Source organism: Orussus abietinus, unplaced genomic scaffold, assembly GCF_000612105.2.
Source record: "Orussus abietinus isolate OABI.00-Male unplaced genomic scaffold, Oabi_2.0 scaffold4, whole genome shotgun sequence".
In the NCBI taxonomy this organism is placed as follows: Eukaryota; Metazoa; Arthropoda; class Insecta; order Hymenoptera; family Orussidae; genus Orussus; species Orussus abietinus.
The window spans coordinates 2,875,412-2,893,579 of record NW_019396014.1 but is presented as its reverse complement, the minus strand read 5'-3'; the positions used below and the strand labels follow the sequence as shown (position 1 = coordinate 2,893,579).

The window sequence follows — 18,168 nt, the reverse complement described above, 5'->3', positions numbered from 1 at the left end:
ATCGGCCGTGCCGGGGCCGTGTTTGCGCTCGTGCCGGGATTTTACATTCGCGAATAACGAAATCTGAACGCCGGCTGTTCGGCTGCCCGGGTAATCGGGGCGAATCGAGGCATTTTCCTTTAATTGCGCAATAGTTCCGGACTCGCCGAACGAATACGGTACGAATTACGGTACGAATTTCTAAATCTTATACTTACTAGCTTTTATTTCCGGTATCTTTTTTCCTCCGCGTAAAAGGAACTCACGCGGAGCGGATACTCCGCGTAGATCGAGGGATGGAATTGTTAGATTTTCTGCTAAAGCGGTTACACGATTGGCGTTTCTTTCCGTCGTCGAGGTGGGCTCGGACGTTAGGAAGCGATTCGTCCCTCGAGGTGCAGTATTTGCAGAGCTCTAGCCCCAGAAGAGGGCCGGACTCATCTCGTAGGCATTGCCTCGGTTCTCGGAGGTAACGACACCGAGAAGAGCCCGGCGCCGATCCGGGCACGAGGAGGACAAAAATAAATTCCCTAGAACCACCTTGCACGAGCACGGGCGCCGCGAATACGCGAAGTAACGACCAACTAGTAACCCAGACTTTAGTATTCCACGGGTGTCGTCGCGTACGAGACTTCCTCATTCCTCGGTTCTGCTATTGTGAAGCTCTACTCTTCTGAGCGTCCTCTCCTTCTTCATCCTCGCGACGTCTTCTTCGTCTTCCTCCTCCCGGTCCGGTTCGCTCTTCTTCACTTTCTTCTTCCCGTTCCCGGCCGGATGAATATGCAACGAGCATTGCGGACGTCACGGAAACGACGGCTCCCCGAAGTGCTCGGTTAAAGTCGCTTCAAAAATTATTCCTTTCATAAGGTGGACTCTGCTTCCCTCCGATTTTAAGAATTTCATTTTTCATCATTGAACGGTTTCCAAGGGGATCGAGGGATCTCGATTTTCGGAAGAAACCCGACGGTCATTTTTAGGACCTGCGGGAAAAAGTGGAGTCGCGCTCTGCGGAAATGAGTCCAACCATGTCCCCGGCAGCTTCGCTAATTACAACGCTCGACAATTGACTGCGTTTACGGTCTCGCGTCCGTCCTGGGAGGATCATTACCGTCGCGTTCCGCGGACGGAACGTTTCGGCGGAATTCCAGGAAACCGCAGGAGGCCTGACGGATCCGCCAGGCGCCGACTTCCGGGAGAAATCCTGCGGAAAGACCGCGGATAATGTGTATTGCCTCGATTCGCGGAACTGCATTGGATTTTTTTTTAGAGTCGTCGCGTCCTTTGTTTCGACTCGTCCGATGATTCTCTCCTTTGAAATCGATTTTCAGAGATCGATCATGGAGAAAGCGCAGCCCGGCATTGACCCGGGCGAACTTTCAGATGGGGAACAGGTGAATCGAAGTTAAAAGATCCGCCCTTGGCTCTTGGCACGGCTGATTCGCTTCGTTAAATCGATCAGGCCTTCGATCTGCACGGCCGACATGCAGGACCTTAAGTGCGCCTCTGATTGACCTACGATATTGCTCGTATCGTTTTTTTCGTCCCGACGCTTTTCCACCGCATCTTGAACCTGACATAACGCATCGAGGGCGAACGCACGGAGATGCATGATTCTCTATCCAGCCGAACGTCAGGAGAGAAGGGGGTCGCAAAAAAGGACTAGCTCTTTCCCAGAACCCTTAATTCGAGGCGATCCTTCACCCTCGAGTAAGCCGACAAGCAAGATGGCGATCTATTAAGCTAGAACCGCGCGCCCGAGCTGCGCTTCTATAAGGACCCTTTTCGAAGGATCGAGTTGCAGCCCGGGATGCAGTCGTCCGCCTTTTTTCCTCTCGGGATCTTTTCGGCCGCGAATTTAATCCGGGACCGCGCATAAATTGCTGGATCCCGTCTAGACGAGCGTCGTGACGTCACCGGGATGACGACGCCGGGCAAGATCGTCTTAAATCCGAGCGTCTCGGCCTCTCCTGCTCGTTGCATCTAAAATCTCGAATCCGGAATTTTTTTAACTTGGAACTAATTTTGAAAATATCGGGCGAATTGAATCTCCAAATTCCCCGTGGTGCATTTGTAGGCGTGGTCCGAATCGCGCTTCGATTCGAGGTCGGGCATCCATCTTGGTTAAAAGCTGAATCGATTGAAAAATAAAAAGTCGATAATATACGGGGAGAAAATGAAACCGTCCAATGTATATAGCGATAAGATTCGATTTCGTCGACTGATCGGCCCACTTATTTCGAGGTCGAGTTTCCGGCCAGTCGAGGGCTTCGTCTCGGTTCAGCCTCTTCTCGTCCTCTATTTGATATCTCGGATTCAAGATGAAGGTCCTGAAACGACTCGCGACGGCCGTCTCGACGTCTGGGGTCAAGCTCTTGACGACGTTGAATCGGCCGCGACGCCGGCCGTCTCGATTCCGGTAACTCGGCGCGCCAATCGGCCGATCATCAATAATTCACCGATCTGTCCGAGAGCGGTCGAGATAAAGGAGGCAAATAGACGGTCAAGGAGAAACTAAGGGGTGAGGGAACGGAGAAACGATGAATTTCGAGTCGGTGAATTTTGAGTCGGTCCCCGCCGATCCGACCGATATCGGCTCGATATACCGCCGATAAGGGGAAATATGGAAAAGAACGTCGCGATCGGGTATCGGCTCGACTCGGCTCCTGGAATATTCAGATATGGAAAAGGGACTCCACTTTTTCCAGAAGGACTCCCCGAGGCTCGGAGGGGCATCGTCGCTCCAGACGGACCCGCCTCAAAGGGGAGTGGAAGATACAGATTCCAATCTAGTTTCGACAACCAGACGAGCCGCGTCTAATTTACTAATTTACCCGTAATTGCCTTCTCGGAACGAGGCCCGCTCCGAAATGTATTGAGTCGCGGACCGACCCCTTTTCGAGCCGACTCGCCACGTCGTGATCGATTAACGAGCGAGTACTTACCTTACTTATCGCCCTTCGTGTTTGATATTCAAAAATTCCCCGTAGCGATATGTATAAAAATCGAGGAATCGGGAGATGGTAGCTATAAAAGCGAAAAGGAGAAACTGCCGAAACGGAGAGTTCTCCGATTCGGCACGGCCGAGACGATGACGCGCAACATGGCGGACGTTAGCCAAGGCGGGTTGTTTGCTCTAGACGCGTGAAACGCAATTGCATCCGATATCTGGGCCACAGTGTCTCGTTTCCCAATGAAGTCGCGGGGTCCAGACGATCTGCCTAATGGCGATTCATCGTCAGCTCGGCGTTGGTTCAACGCACTCTGCCATCGCGCAAGTGCGTGACCGCCCCGACTTTGACTTTTAACCGACTGCCCTCCGATTCCATATCGCGTAGATGTATACAATACATGCATACATACGTGCACAAGAAAAGTCCCGCTCCCGTGTTTCGAGGAACTCGGTGAAATTTCGGGATTTCGTGCAGGAATTATCGAGACAAAAGCGCGGAATCTCGGCACTGAAACGAATACGAAAAAAAAATAAAAAAAAATAAAAGAAAGAAAAGAATTCAGCGATTTTTTTCCGATTAATACTTTGTGATTATTTAAATCCTTGCTTCCCTGGATTGTCCTTATCGGAGAGCGGGACCAAATTATAGGGAAGAAATCGTCGACGTCTAATTCCCGGTAACAGGGAGAAGACGTCCGATCGTCTCGTTCCTTTTCCACTGGGCAGAGATTACTTTTCCCCGACTCGGTCCTCCAGGATATCTGGCAGGAAGTCTTGCCAAGATTCCGGTCGTTATCAGGAGCCGGACAAGGGGGTTCCTCTGCGTTCGTCTCAGAGTTCCCTCCCGCCCATTTCCTCTCCTCGTCTAGCCGGGATAGGGGGAATTATCGGAACTCCTCCCGAAGAGTCATCCGGGGAATCTGGGCGATAACGCTACGATCGTTCCGATTGATATTCCTGGATATCGATCCGATTACCGTTATCAGTCGCCGCGTTAACCTTGGTCAGGGCTCGAAATTCTCGACGGACGGTTTCCATTCATCGGGCGCCTTTGCGGGGGTGCTCGGTTTCTCTTATCGTCCTCTCCTATCGCCTCGAAAAATATATAATTATTCATAGAACGAGTAGAATATATATCCCTCGGAAGGCGAGAAAATGGGCCTTATCACCTTCTCTCTCCGGCCCTGTTCCCCTGTTGGCGTCGATGGTGCTCGACCGGCCCGACAAGAAATGCACTCACGTTGTCGCTTAAGCGCGCGCATGCAGAAGAGTGCAGTCCCGAGTGTCCGGCGACAAGTGCGACGAAGGCAAACGGCCGAGGGAGCACCGAGAATTATGAGCAGGGGTAGGGGGTGGCGCAATGTGGGCCAGACAATAATAATTGTTAGGTGTTTCCTGGTATGTCGGAGCGTGGCCTAATTGATACAGAGGGAGCCGCCGCTAATCCCGCCGTTGTCACCGGGTTATCTTTAGCGCGCACTACTCGCGGAAAGATCGCCCTCTTTCTCTCGTCCTCTCCTTTCCGCGATCGGCGAATCTTGCCGACTATCGCAAAGCGGAGGAGATTGCGAAAAAAAAAATTTTTTTTTCCCATCTTGACAAAATTGGCGCCGACGCCAAAGAACGTTCGACGTTACGCGGGATAATTTGTGATTTGGAAATTCCGACCGCACCCTGAGGGTGGATACCCCGGACCACTCTCTGACATAGCTATTCTTTATGCCGAACGAGGACGACTCGCTCGCACCTCGCGGTCTCCGGAATAACGATCGGGTCTCAAGGTCCTTCCACTTCGCTCCACCCTTTCCGCGCGCGTGACTCCGGACGAGGGTCGGACCAAGCTTCCCTCCTCTTAACCCCTTCGGGGCGATCGGCCTCCACCGGAGGTGGAGCGAGGAAGAACCGATCCGCCCGGACCGGCGAAAAGACCGGACGCAAGGGCCTCGCGCCCTGCCCCTCCGTCGACGCGAAGGAGTTTTACCAATGAAATCAAATAAATACTAAAAAACTAAAAAACCGATTTCCGAGTGAACAGCTCCTCGAAGAGGGGCCGCGGGGACGGGGACCTAGGGGTCGGCTCGCGAAAAAGGCAGCTTCCTCCGGTCGTGGCCGTGATCGGTTCTAATCCACCGTTCCGTTGGTCGGTCGATAGAAGATTCCGACGGCGGTGTTCGCGTAACGGGATCCTCGAGTTCTTCTGCCCGACTCGCCGCGTCCTCCTCCGCTGCGCGCGAATTCTTCTACGCACGCCCGGCGACGCACCGACAATGCATTTTATCGACACTCGGAGCTCCCGTCTTACCGGTCGGGGGACGTGTACTAGGATGTACAGCAATCGCGACACCGACTGAATGCCGATTACCCGTGAACGCTGCGCCGAATTTCTCTCCTCGTCTTTTCTCCATTTTTTTTTCCTTCGTTCCCGCTCGTCGCCACCCTGCGAGATTCTCGCTAAAATGTGCTTGGCTCGGAACTCTACCGCGTGCCTTTATCGGGTGCCATAGTCGAGGCCAAGGAGCGTTCGATTTAAGGAAATTGGTACCACAGCCGAGCGTATGGCGCAGTGGCGAAAAAAAGTCGGGAGGGTACGGAGGTGCATTTGAAGGTGTAGGTTGGCTGGGTCGGAGGTGGCGTCCCGGTCGATGCCTGGCCTTGCGGGAAACCGAAGGTCAGGAGGAACCCGCCGTCTGGCCTCTTCCTTCCGTTTCTCCTTACATCCGGTCCGCCTCCCTCCGGCGCTTTCCCTATGCGCCTCTCGCTTTCGTCGCGAATCGACGGCCGCGCCGTATCGATTCCGCTCTCGGGAGACGGTCGCTCCGTGGAGGTCCTTGAAGGTCCTGGGACACCCCTAAACCCCACCGAGACGGCCACGTTTCGTCCCCTCTCGAGGAAATTCCACCTCGACCCCTGGAATGGGTAGCATTGGCTCGAATACTACGTCAAATAAAAATAACCGGGATTAACCCTTTAATTACGAAGCGCCGTTGTAATGGTCCCATCCATTCCCACGTATTCAGAGCGACAAATTAATACCGTATTCGTATATAATATTAGCACACGGCGACCGAGCTAACCGTACAGGTGATACGTCTCCGTGTTTGAAGGATTAAAAAAAAAATCGAAGGAAATTAGAGGAAATTAGAGGAAATTAAAGGGAATTAAACGAAATTCAAGGGAGGCCTCTCACCGGTCGGAGTAACGCCCGGTCCCAGCGTCCCCTGACGCTTGCGAGTACGTGGGTGCCGAAAGCACGGCCTCCAATTCGGCGATTAATAGCCCCTAACGAGCCTAAATCCTCCGTATCCTGTCGTGACTTTTGACCGCGGCCGCGCGTGGCAAGGTAAGGGGAACGAGCGACTTGGCCGCTCCCTCGGGGGATCGCAAACTCGAGACCGCGAACTCCTCGAGTTTCGCCCCCGGGGAAGGCCGTGTCCCGAAACTTTCCCCAGGAAAATTCCTAGAAATCTCAAAGTGCGGATTCCCGAAGGACCTCGGATCCCGCGCAAGGATACGGCAACTTCGGAATCAAAGGGAGGGTGAAAGAAACGAAATCGATGGCGTTGATTTTTTCCGCGTTCGGGTAAACCGAGGGGACAGGGGGCGAGGACTGTAGCGCGGAAACGGGCGAAGGACCCGGCCAGTTTTGGCCGGGTGGAGGAACGAGGGGACGAGGGGACGAGGGACGCGGAGAAAGGGAGGGAGATAGTCGGAGCGGCTCGCAAAGGAGGGAGGGGGCAGTGGAAGAAGCAGCGCCGTTTGAGTTTCGGTTTCGTTTGAGCCGCGCTCGCCGGGCCGCGCGGCGCGGCCCTTCGCTCTCCTCAGTCTCGCGCGAGCCGTGGAGTCGCGAGCATCTCTCCGCGCGGAGCGACGTATCGAGTTCTCGTGGGGCAGGGTCTCTGGTGCGCGCGCGCGCGCCGACCACTCGCAGGCACCGGACCAGCCGGCAGCGCGCCACTCCGCGGCCGAGCTCCGCCGAGGCAACAGCGTCCGCGAGGTCGGCGGCCGATGGACCGGGGCTCGAGGGCAGGCGAGGGGCCCGCGGTCCCGGCGGCCTCGGTAAGGGCCAGATAGCGCGGGCCCCGGGAGGCGAGTCGCGGCCGCGCGTCGCGTAGGATGCGAGCCGCGCGTTATTTTCGCGCCGGCCGTCCGGGAGGGACGAGCGACCGAGGTTAGGACGACCAGCTCGCGGGAGGGAAAGTGGCGCGCCGATATCCCGAGGAGCCGAGAGATATTCGGCTCGGAGGAACCGGAGAGCGAGAGAGGCGACCCTGTAGCGACCGCCGCGGGAGGGAGAGAGACGGCTGCGGTCCCGATGACGCATGGACGCCGCGGATGACTCGCCGGTTGACAGGTAACTCGCGAGCGCACCCGAGATCGCGGACGACTCTTCCTTTCCGTCGACTGACCGAGGTTTAACCGATCCCGATCGTTATTTCGCGTTAATTAGCCCGTGGCGGAATCGTCGCCATCGTCGCCATCGTCAAGAGGGTGAGAAGGAGCGGACGCTCTCCTTTAAGCGGCCTCCGGGCCACAGCCACCGCGCACCGATCGCCGGCCCTGACCGTGTCGACGCGAACCAAGCAGGGAAACGCGGAGAGAGAAGGAGGGCGAGCCGCGAGCGAACGGGACCCCGGCGATCACGGTCACCGGATCGCGAGGAGCCTGCGCACCGAAAGACTTGCCTCCCCTATCCCTCGTCCTAGACTCGACGACCTCCAAAACGTCCTAAATTCGGCGAAATCATTTTTTATTCATTTTTCAACGTCCCCAAGGAAGAACGCGGTGCTCGTGAAATTACACATAAACATTTATATATATATGCATTCTTTGTTTCTAGTCTGGGCTGAATAAAAAAAAAAAAATTATTCTCAAAAATAAATTTTCACGAGCACCACGTTCTTCCTTGGGGGCTCCATCATTTTAATGGAAAACGCGATCGCTCCTCGCCCACTCCGCGGATGTCCTTTCTTGATACGAAATCACCGACCGGTTAATCGGATCGATTACGACTCTCCTTGGGTAATTGCTCGCGGTAATTGGTCCTCGCCAGGTACGCCGATCCGTTCGTCGATTATCGGCGGATCCGCGATGAAAGGGCGCCGCTTGTTCCCGTGGAAGCGAGAGAGAGAGGAGGAAATGGCAAAAAACCGATAAGCGACTCCGCGCCGATTTTCCGGGACAATCGGCCGTATCGGGGGACGCCGCGAAATGGCGGTTTCGATTTTCTCGGGGTTTTTCGACCTTCTTTCTCCTCTGGACTCGACAATGTCGCCAGGCGAGAAAGTCCGTCCGTCTCCGAGCCGGACCTTTCCACTCGCGGGGTCTTGTTTATAACTTATTCATCGGACGCGATAAGTTACCGCATGAAGTAACAGGCGGAATTCGCAATTTGCCTTTTGCCACGGCAGGCGATACACGGAGATAACAGGACATACCTTGAAATTATTTCCCCGTTGCGCGTGTGTCGGCCCATGGAATGTTAACACCTCGGGTATATAAGCGAGGTCCGAGGGGCGGATTAATTGGCCAAGTGTATAGATATAACCGAGGCGAGGCGATTTACCTGGCGCCTCGAAAATTTCATAATCTAAAGAAATTACTCCGCGAGCTTTTGTCTCTCGATATTCCTCGTCCCCGTATATTTCTCTAAGGGTGGCTCGTATGAGACGCGACCACGTGGACGGTGTCGATTATTCACCCTGGGAAGGAAAAATGTCTGTAATTGAATTAATTAATTATTTTAGCTGAAATAAGTTGTCAGAAATCCGAGGAAACGTCGCGGGTTCAATGAACGTCACTTTTTTTTCTTTTTTTCCGGGATAGGATTTTCCTCGGTCTTTCATAGGTGCTCTCGGAGGTTCGCGTAAACGCGTATCCCCGAATGGGGTGCGTACCGTTAACTTAGGCGTAGATATCGGGCCGGTGTTAATGCAAAACCGAAATAACCCGATGAATATTCACGCTGGAGGCGGGCACATTGTAAATACGCCCGAGGAAAGGAGGAGCGGATCGCCGCGAGATGAACTCCTTGGAGTCCCTCTCTCTCTCGGTCTTTCGCTTCCATCCCTCTCCTCGCTTTTTCTTTTTTTCCCTCCTTCCCCCGCTTTTTATCCCCCGCCATTAAATCGGCCATTCTCGTGCGCGCCCCTCCCCGTCGATGTCGCGGCTCCTTATTTATGCCGGCGCTTCTCGATTACTGGATTATCAGAAGTGCGGCTCGGCCTCTGAAAAGAGCCTGAGTAACGATCCTCTACGGGTACTCGACCGAGTACTCGACCCCCGGGATTAACCGGGGTTTTTTTTTTAATCACCGGCATTAACCCAAGTAACGCACCGACCGGCTGGATAGAGCTCGAGATTACGCCCGGCCGTTTATCCGACTTGGGCCCGACCCTAGACTCTGGTCTTTCAGGGCCAAAAGACTCCTTCGGCTTCCGCAAAAAAAAACATAAAAAAAATCAAATTCCCACTCGGTGTACTTTTCCTTTTACATCAGCGTTCTCCCTCATTTCAATTATACATTATTTCATAATATGCGTGTTAACGATCGTTTAGTAATTTCTACCTCATTTGACGGTTTTTCATTGCCCCTTTATCACGCGCGTCGCCTCGCCTACGACGGAGTAGATTCGGACTCGTGTTGGCGTTTTTCGCGCGGAGCGGCTCGCGCATCGGGGCGTTCCCGCGCGGATCGAGCGAGAAATGGCCGCGAGTGCACACGATCCGCGCTCGCAATTCCCCGTTGCCCGCGATGCATAATTAGCGGCCGGGAAACGCACCTCGGCCCCCGTATCGCACTCCCCCCCGCGAATTACTACTGGCTTACTCCTTCACTCGCGCTCGTGCGTTTCTGCCGGGCGAGTCTCGCTCGATCGGCTACTTCGGTCGGTAACGTTCAGGAGTCTTAACGGCCGCGTTTTGAGAATCCGAACCCAACGCTAAACCCGACTTTCGCCTAGAAATCCGAAAGGGTGTATACCGGTATTTTTAGATATTTATTAAAACGGAGGGAAAAAAAAACAAAAATGGATTCTCGAGTTCATTTCGATAAAAATGTGAAAATTGATAGTTTTTCCTGTACGCGATTTATCAAATATCGAGCAATGACGCGATCTCCCAAGGATGCAAAAATTTGTCATGCGAGTCCACTCGGATGCGAGAAGAAAAATCCGGAGGATTTTGGGAGTCGGGTCCCTGGGCGAATAGTCGGGAATGGAAAATCGAGGATCGAGGATCTAAGGGATCTAGAGAGGCAGGCTGGACGACGCAAAGTGGCGACGCAGGGAAATAAGACGAGCGGGAAGGGAGATGAAATGCCTGGGACTAACTGGAAGTGGTGGTAATAACTTGCGGACGTGATACAGGGTGGCGAGGCCGTTCTACAGGGTGATGCATAGCGCGCGCCGATCCGGGGATTCGAGGTCGAGAAAAGGAATTCCTTCCCGGAGGGAGCGTCGCGACGTCCCATCCCGTTGGGATGGAATCTCGGGCCCGGTTTTTGGGACCACCTGCGCCCTTTGGCGTATTTCCCGAATTCGAGACAATCTTGAACCTAGGAGATAAATCGGATAAACTGGACGAGATCCGAAATCGTTTCCTATCTTCGAGACGTTTAAAGTCCCGGTAAAAAAAAAAGAACGAACCCAGGGGGTGCCTTTGCGTGTCCTCCTGCACGTAGGCCTCTACCTGGCCAAATTCCGGAGCTACCTGCACGAGAGCGGATAACCTGCGAAAGGAGGCCCGGGGCGTGAAAAAAAAAAAAAAAATGGAAAAAGATCATCGTGTCTCTCCCGACTCTCTTACACCTGGAAACGCCGAAATTAATGAGATATAATGACGTCCCTGTGTTTCGTACTTCTTGTCGCTGCCACTTTTTGCCCTCGATGCCCTCGGTAGTCGATTGTTGCAAACTCTTTCTTCGTTCTTTTTCTCGAGGACAATGATAATACCAAGAGATAGGAGAGCCCGCTTGCGGGAAGCGAGAGGTGTTCTTTATGCCTTCCTCGTTTGAACGGTACTGCCGATCTTCCGTTCGACGTGGATGTCCCCGGAGACGAAGAGGGGAAGAGGCCATAGATTTTTTCTCACTCGGGCCTCTTCAATGTATATTGCGAAAATTCTATCGGCTCGTTAGACGACGCGGTGCGCCTTATGAGCCTTGCGGATGTTCTTTCTCTTTTTTTTTTCTTTCCCCCCACTCTTGACGGTCGATCACGGTAAATCGCGAGAATCGCCGACGAAGGCCTCGCTTCGTTAACCATTCAATTTTCTACGCGTCCACGCGATACCTCGCGCTTATATTAATTTATTAATATCGACGTTTGTCGAGTCCATCTCGCCTCAGGGTCGGAATTTATCGGCGAATTTCTCCGCCGAGCTTGAGCCTCGGTGCATCGGACTTGCATCCGCGGTATTTCGCCAGGAGGTGCACTCTCGTTGCCTGTTGCTCGCCGCTGATACCGCGCGGTATCTCCGGACCCTTGTTTACGGAACGATAACTGAAATGCAGCGAAGGAGGGAAGATACGCGAATGATTGGAGAAATATCGACCGCACCGATGCAGGGATCGGCGGATTCCATAAAATCTGACGGGATGACATTATTTTTATTTTATTTTTCTTTATGCGTGAGGCTGCACGTAGAAATTCTTGATCTCTGGGAGAAGTGCCCGCGAATCGTCTCTTCCTACCCAGCGGATGCTGCGCTCATCTTGGGACGAGGAATTCCTATCTTATCACCCTGACCCCTGGACGCAACTCGCGAGGAACTCGCGGACTTACCTCGGGGTCGAGCGAAGAGGAAAGGGTTGACCGAGGGAGCGGGAGGGAATGGAAAATAATTAGGCAAGTGCATCCCCTGCACCCCTTACCTGAGATGCAGGATTGAAATCCCTAGATCATAGGAATATGAGAAATAAATGGATCTCGCGGATCACCTCGAATTGGTCGCGATTTCAGCGATACGGAATCATGCCGCATGCCGCCTGCAACTCGGTGCAGCGATTTATGTCTCTCGGATTCGTCCGATCGGCTAGGATTAATGTCACTGCCTTATGCAGGGATAAAACGAGCGATAGACGGTTTTCCACTTTCTCTCGACCGAGATCGAGTCGAGGAGTCCGTGCTCGATCCCTCGGGGCATCTTTTTTTTTTTCTTCCAGAGTGCATCGGTGCACTATTTTTTTTTTATGAAATTTCCAGCTTCTATGGGGATTTTTTTTATTTTTCTATTTCGGGGACCGGGAGGGTTTCGTGGTGATTTGACTATCGAATGTCATGGGGGATTCGCTTCTAGGGGAGGATGGCGAAAAATTCCCGGCGAGGCGTGTCTTGCGCAATTAGACGGATGATTTGTTGCGATTGCTTACCCACGGGTCACCGGGAGACGGTCGCCAACAATAAGCACTAAATCGTTGATTTCCTCGAGGACCGTTCCCACACGTCACGCATACCCCACGGACATTCCCCGGATATTTCCCGAATGCCCGTACACATCCTGTAAATCATACGTCTAGGTACCCCGAGTAACGCTCACGGGCGCCTACTCCTCGCCTCGCCTTCGTTTGGAAATATTTCACGGAAATGTTACACTTAATAGCGAAAACCTTGAAATTAATTCAACAAAGAGTTCGAGGACGAGCGCGAGCGCGAACTTTGCCTCCCTAACCTCAAATCCCGGCCGAACCCCGAAATCCTCGGAGCAGGACCCGGGACGGCTTTCTCCTTTCCGTGAAAGCGATCGAAAGTAATCGCGACAATGAATCGGCGTTAAATAACGGAGAGTAAAGGAGGAAAGGAAAGAAAAAATGATATTCAACGGAAGGGGAGGGGTGATTATTTATCGCGGATTAAAGAATCCGAACTCGCGGCGGGCAGAAAGTTTGTCAAGGACCTCGAGAGAGGACCCGGAGGCGCGACTCCTCGCGTAGAAAGTTTGCGGATCTCGCAACCTCGCGACGCCGGGGTCCGCGGGGACTCCGCGGCGTCTCGGCCGCGTCGTCGCTCGCCACATTGGGCACCGCGACGGGTGCTCGAGCGTCGTATCGAGTCCTCGAGCGTTAAGTTATCGCTCGTACGTATTTACATTGTATCCGGGGACACTCGAGGAAGCGTCGCGACGCCCGCGGGTCGGCCCGCCGTCGCTGGTCCATGGAAACTCGAAAAGTGCGGAGAATCCCTCCGACCTCTCGTCCTCGGACTCGATTTTTCCTTCTATTTCGGGACGCGGTTCCGGCGCGTGGCGTTTGTCCCCTCGCCGACGCCGGGCGTCGCCGGCTCCGGACGCGCGAGCGCGAGATGCCCCGGGGAGGGAAGATTTCGTTGAAGGAAAAAAATAAGAAGAAATAAATGGAAAAAAAGCGACCGAAGACACGTCCGGGGGAATTTATTCGCTCGCGGTTTCGGGGGAACTCGCCGATCCATGATGGCGGCCGGCGGTCTCCAAGGGCGGCTTTGCTGTGTCTTTGGCTCGCGGTCGTTTCGCCGCCTCGACTGGCCGATAATAAAGCGATAGCGATAAAGCCACCCGAGAGGCCGGGCGTCGCGACGCACCGCGCCGCCGTCGAGAGAAGGTCGACCCGGTGGCGCCCAAGATGGCCGCCTCGCGTGCCTCGGGAAAAAGGCGAATTCCTATATATTTTTTTTATTCCTTCGTTCATTCATTTATTACCTATTTTTTTCCTTCCTCGTGTTTCCAACCGAACGCTTTATTCTCGAAAGTGACTCTCCTCTTCGGGGGAATTCTCTCCTCCACCTCCTCCTTCGTCTCCCCTTTCGGTTTCCTTCCTCCGTCTCCGCGAAGCAGACCAGTTTTGCGGGGGGGGCAGAGGGACCCACCACTTTCCGGGGAGAGATTTGCATAATTTCCATTCCGAGAGAGAAAGAGAGAGACTCCTCGGCCGGGTCGCGCCGTCTGCTCGATAAGCGATAAGCGACGCGCGGCGAGGGACGCCGCCGCGACGGTCGGCGTCGCGGGGGAAAGGCCAATCGGTGACCTCGATTCGGCCGCCTAAGTAAAATCGCTCTCGAACGAGTCCACGCAAATGACGATGAAAGTAGCGCTAATCGAGCCGCTCTTCCCTTTCGTCTCCCTCCTCCTTCCCCCTTCTTATCCCCATTCCCGACTCCTATCGAGTCGTCCCCGTTAAAAAAGGAAAAAAAAGGAGTCAACCTAAATTCCACTTACGAGCCCCGGGGTCGCGCTCGAATTTTCCTCGCTTTAATCGTCCCTTCGCGATTCGGTCGTCTCCGTTGATTAATTAATTACTATTATCCATGTATATGATCGTTATTTTTTTTAATTCGTCCCAGACGATTTTCCTATCCTCGGGGAGCGCGCCAGTGTGGCGCCCTACGCGACTCTCGTCGGAAGTCGAAAGTTAACCGAACGAAACGGAAAACATTGTCCCAGTAAGGAGCTGCGGCGAGAGTACTCGCGGGGGGGTGCCCCGGCGTGTCCGTAGACGAGGACGCGGATGTGCCGGCGGCGGCCGCCGGCCGTCGGAGTACTTTCATTGCTGTTATACAACCGCGGATCGAGCGACCGGCCGCTGAAAGGAGAAATGGGAACGCGCAGGGGCGCTCAGCCGGTGGAGCCCGCGGCCAGACCACGCGGCGCCATCTTGGATCGCCCTCACGTGCTCCTAGTCGAGCCGACAGGAAGACAGAGAGAGAGAGAAACATTGTGGATTTTAGAATTTTCATTGTTCGCTCGTTCAATGACGTTCGTCGAAATTCGACGAGAAGGAGATAAAAGAACGAAGGAAAAGGGAATCGAATTCGAGCGATTTTCCTCGTCGGTTGGAAGAGGTTAGGAGAGAACTCCGGTCGAGCCTCGGATCCTCTCTTTTTCTTCCAGGTGAGAGACTCGCGCGCTCCCCGGCGGGGACGAGGATAACTCGTAAGTTATGTGCGTATGGCTAACAAGTTGCCGAAAGATACAACTGCGATCCCAAGGCCCCTCTCTCGGCGAGGCGTCGGCAGGTCGTTCGAGCCTCTCGCGCGAGTACTCGTGCCTGAATTCGCGTCCGTATTCGTCCTTGCGTCCCCCACCCTGAAAACGAGGGAGGGGAGAGGTAGCACTCCTCCGCGACTTAAACGAGACGAGCTTCGACAAAATTCTCTGAAATCACGGGGGGCGTTAGAAACTAGCCCTCGCAAGGAAAGAGGGAGTCGAAGAGGACCCCGAAAAATCGCTGGCGCGTCTCTAAAATCACGGGGGCGCGGTGCGTCTTACCCTTGGAAGGTAGAGGAGAATTCCTCGAAGACGACCCCCGAAGAAGGAATCCCCGGCGAGGCCGAGAAGAGCCCGAAGTGGAAGAGAAACGGGTACGCCCGGTACCGGTGGAGCCCCGAAGAAGCGGCGGCGCGTTTTCGTATGCGGGACGCGCCGCGTCCCCGCGGGTTGGCGGCCGAGTTGGCATACGGGGCCCGGTCCCTCCCTCCGGGCCCCCCTTCCCCCGCAGAGGGGCCAAGGAGGAGGAGGCGCGCCGAAATGCGCGCACGTGTGTCGCCGCGCACCTACGTGCGGAGGCGCCGCGGCGGAGGGGGCCGAATAACTCCGAGGGGTAAACGACTCCCGGCGCGTGGACGGGCCCCGCGGAGGAAGAGGCTAATTCCACGAATAGATTATTTATTCAACCCCTTCCCCCCGGGAAACCGGATTTCCCTTAATTTCCAGGACTCCGGGAAGGGGTGGATCGCCTTGGCCTTTGAACCTCCACCCTTTGAGGGGCGCGCCTCGTCTTCGCGGTTCCCGGGACGCCTCCTGGAGGGAGAGGTGGGCGGAACTCGGCGATTCGGCGCGGCCGAGCCCTCCGAGGGTGGTTGGAACTCGCGGTCCCTTGGAGCCCTTTCGATCGATACAGGCTGCGCCGTCCCGGACGAAGGGCCCGGGAGGGAGATGGCCGTCGATCGAACCGAAAGCCCTCGACCCTCTTTCGCCCCGACGGAGGCTTCGAGGCCACCGATCGGCACTCCAGGACTTCGTACTTGGAAACGGCCCCGCGATAACCCACCGCGGGAGATGTATTCAAAATTAAACGTTTTCAATCCAGGGGATTCGTTGGATATATCCGCGAAACAGCTCGTCGGCGAAGATACGTTTTCAACGCGTCATCTCGATTCAACTGGCGTGGGTGGAATTTATCCATCTTCCCCTTTGCCGGTGCCTAATTTTAATATTTTAATATGTACCCCCCGATTAAATCCGCCCAACCTCCCATCTCGGGGGGGCGTCCACGCAGTCGCACGCTTCAAGTGCGACCGCGTAAACGGCCGTACCTTCTCGCGGGCGCGTTTTTTATCCCCGCGATGAATGGGCACGGTGCGTTTAAGCGAAACGGGAGGATTCCGCATGTGGGTGGACGAGAGGCGAGCGTTGGTTATATTCCATTCCCAGGAGTGGAAGTGGGTCACGGGGAGGCCGAGCCGATGAATAGGACCGGACGGAAGAGCGGTACACCCGGTACACTCTCGGTGCACCGATGCAGCCGATGCACCGACGAGGCGAGTACTTATCCCCTCGAGGGGCGAAACGCGACCCCCTCAGGGGGGCCCGATCCGACAGGGGTTGAGGACAGAAGCAATTAATTCTTCTTTCCCTCTAATTACTCGCAATTACTGTCCAACTACCTCCGGTGATAAGAACGCGGAGAAATAAACGCACTCGCGCGTTTTCCGCGAACTTCTCCAATTTTTTTTTTTTTACGGATTTTCCTCGCGATTATTTTCGATGTCTGGTTATCACCTGTGGTTTTTTTTTTTCTCAAGTTTTATCATCGCGATCGTTATCTACGGGGACCAGGGAAATGGGATTCTTGGTGGTTCCGTGACTCATGGTTTCCTGCGATCCACGGGGTCAGTGCCGAACGTGCGCATCGTCGGGAAAATCGGCACGCCCGGAATGACTGTTCCGCTGATAAGCGCGCGCTTATCGGCCCGATTACAACCGGCATGTCGCTGCACCTGCCGCGTCCGCACGCGTCGCCGCGCGTAACGAGCCCGCGCACGTGCGTTTGCACAGTTGCGGGCTGGAGGTGCTACTTTTTTAACGGTTCACTATTTATCGTGGGATTTCAGGGAGAAAGAAATGCTCGCCTCTCTTATCGCCGGAGGATCGTTTTATTCTTATCGCCGAGTTTCAGGTGAGCGACCCGATTTGAGGGCACTCGGGGTCGAAGCTCCGTAAAAAGTTGAGGGTAAATGCGGAATTCGTCCGGACTTTCGGAGGCTCGGTTGGGATGGAACCGGTGGTCCTTATTTTTGGACCGGCTTCCGAATGGGAGTGCACGATAATAGCGACCGGGGTGCAGTCGATCATTCAGACATCGACCTGGCCCAGTTCGGCCGGCGAGTCGCTGCACTCCCAGGTCCCGGCGTCGCGACGCCGACGCCGCGGACCTCGCGGACCGAGTGCACCACTCGCGAGAGGTGCAACTGCATTTTCGGTCAAGCGTGGCCTCAAGGCCGGCCGATGTTTCCTTCCTTTCTCCGGCGCAGGTGCATCTGCGTCCTTGACACGCTCGACGCCTGCGGCCGTGTGCATTCATTCACACCGGCCAAGCGCAAAAGACACGCTCAATATATCCAAGGTGGATTTTCCGGGCGGGGGAGGAACCGCCGAGAATTCTCCTCCGAGAGGAAAATCGAAGCATCTCGGCGGAAAGTAATTAAAACGGAAAATAACTGGTAGCGCCGCGTTAATATCCTAAAAAGATACTACGAACCTAAGAATATATTCCGTTAATTGAAGGAATAATTATCCGACTCGGATAAATTGTATATCGGATAATTCCGAAGAAACGGTGCTTCTTTGAATTAACGAAATATTTCTTTGGCTCAATGACTTTTTTTTTTGGGAGGGATTTTTTTTTTTAGAGGGTCGGTCCACGATAATTTCTCCCCGGGGGGGAATTTTCGGAATTTCGAGCTTCGGGAACGCACAATTTCTCCTCTGGGATTCGCTTCCGGTCCCGTGGGAATTTCTGCATTCATCCCGCGGGCTTGTGCGCGGTTTCCTTTATTCCGTTGATGCGGATTCCGCGCCAATTGGCACGCGAGGGCATAACGAACGATTTGCTCGGCAAAAATTGGAAAGTAATGGACCGATCGAATTATATTCACCCTGGCCGCATCCCTGCGGGCCCGTTAATCGCGGTTTCCGCGCGGAACTTCCGCCGGCCGCGATTTCGCGCTCGAATTTACGAGCCGTACCTGCCGGCGCACCTGTTCGCTGCATTC

At 54.5% G+C, this 18,168-nt stretch overlaps 1 protein-coding gene across 3 annotated transcripts in view; it reads left to right on the top strand.

Annotated features, from left to right (window-relative positions):
- The window catches only part of LOC105695698 (solute carrier organic anion transporter family member 3A1), a 52,491-nt gene that overhangs the window by 9,945 nt on the left and 24,378 nt on the right, over positions 1 to 18,168 (top strand). Inside the window, exon 1 of one of the 3 annotated variants that reach the window (XM_012417501.2) lies at positions 6,899 to 7,280. The exons of the other annotated variants lie outside the window; for them this stretch is intronic. The gene's annotated coding sequence lies outside the window, so the exon portion shown is untranslated. Of the gene's footprint in view, positions 1 to 6,898; positions 7,281 to 18,168 lie in introns of those variants that run through there. 3 annotated transcript variants of the gene reach the window in all.